Genomic DNA, 2036 nt, shown 5'->3' with positions numbered 1-2036 from the left:
AAGGTACATCATTGCTGATGTCCGATGGATCTTGGCTGAAAGCAAAGAATACCAAAAAGATGCTTACCTGTATTTTATTGATTATGGAAATCCATTCAACTGTGTGGATCATAACAAATTATGGATAATATTGTGAAGAATGCAAATTCCAGAACACTTAATTGTGCTCATGAGGAGCATGGTGCGTAGACCAAAACAACCTGTTCTTCAAACAGAACAAGGGGATACTCCATGGTTTAAAATCAGGACTGGTGTGCATCAAGGTTGTATCCTTTCACTATACTTATTCAATCTGTATGCTGAGCAAATAATCCAAGAAGCTGGACTATAAGAAAATATGAAGCATCAAGATTGGAGGAAGACTTATTAACGACCTGTAATATGCAGATGATACAACCTTGCTCACTGACAGTGAAGAGTACTTGAAGCACTTACTGGTGAAGATCAAAGACTACAGTCTTTATTATGATTGCACCTCAACATAAAGAAAACAAAAGTTCTTACAACTGGACCAATAAACAGCATCACAATAAACGGATAAAAGTTTGATATTGTCAAACATTTTATTTCATTTGGATCCACTATCAACACTCATGGAAGCAACAATCAAGGGATCAGATAAGGCACTGGGCAAATCTGCTGCAAAAGATCTCTTTAAGAGTTGAAGAGCAATGATGTTACATTGAAGACTAAGGTGTGCCTAACCTAAGCCATGGTATTTTCAAATGTCTCATATGCATATGAAAGTTGGACAATCAATAAGGAAGACCAAAGAAGAGTTGAGGCCTTTGATTGTGGCATTGGTAAAAAATACTGAAAATACCATGGATTGTCAGAAGAACTTACAAATCTGTCCTGGAACAAGTACAGAGGAAATGCTCCTTGGAAGTGAGAATGGTCACATGTCATTTCACCTACTCCGGTCATGTGGTCAGAGGGGATCATTACCTGGAGAAGGATATTATGCTGATAAAGTGAAAGGTCAGAGAAAAAGGGGAAAACCCTCAACAAGATGGATTGATGCAGGGGCTGTAATGATAGACTCAAGTGTAACAAGGATTGTGAGGATAGCACTGGACTAGGAAATGTTTCATTCCATAATACATAGGGTTGCTGTGAGTCAGAGCTGACTCTATGGCACCTAACAACAAAGACAACAACGTATAAGATATTAAGAATAGGTAAGTTGTTTGTAAAGTATTATGGGGATGTTTTGTGCTACCTTCTTAGATTTTTCTGTACATCTTAAACTTTTCAAAAACAACAAATGTTTACAACCAGAAAGTCCCATGAAATATTTTTTAAACATCTGCTAGAATTAAGAAATGACTTTAACAAGTTTGCAAAACAAAAGACCAATATACAAAATCAACCAATCAATAATAGGGCTTAAAATGCAAAGTTTACAATCACACAACATAAAAATATGTAATACTTAGGAATGTGTCTGAGGAATTTATATAAGATCTTTATACTAAAATCTACAACATGAGGTTACAGTAATATATACTAAACATATTAGTAATAGCTACCACTCATTGTAGTAAAAGAAATACAGTGTTTAAAGAAAATTTATAGGATTTTATTGTTTCCTTGGACACTATACTACTGATCTCAGCTTAAAAAATTTTTATAAACTATATGGGGATATAAGGAGTTACCACAATACTTCAATTTGTAAAAAAACATAATATTTGCAAAGCAAAATAAACCAATGTAAGCCTTTGGGCAAGTTACATAATCCCTCTGTATTTCAGTTCCCTAATGTGGAGAAAAATTCTCAATAAGGCCTATATGGAGAATTGTTGGGCACAGGGTGAGAGCTTTAAAGATTTTTGTTATAATAATAAGTACTAAATTATGTTTCATGTTATATAATTATTTTATTATTGTTGTTGTTTTCTTCTTTTTATACTTCCTTTTCCTGTTGCATCCTAAGAGATTACACTTCATAAAACAAGAAATATATTTTTATTATTATTTTCTAAAGCAGGGAATGATAAACACTAATTTATGAAATAACCTTCTGAAATAAT

Source organism: Orycteropus afer, unplaced genomic scaffold (assembly GCF_000298275.1).
Source record: "Orycteropus afer afer isolate SDZICR_OR568_19922 unplaced genomic scaffold, OryAfe1.0 scaffold01497, whole genome shotgun sequence".
In the NCBI taxonomy this organism is placed as follows: domain Eukaryota; kingdom Metazoa; phylum Chordata; class Mammalia; order Tubulidentata; family Orycteropodidae; genus Orycteropus; species Orycteropus afer.
This window is presented reverse-complemented; position numbering follows the sequence as displayed.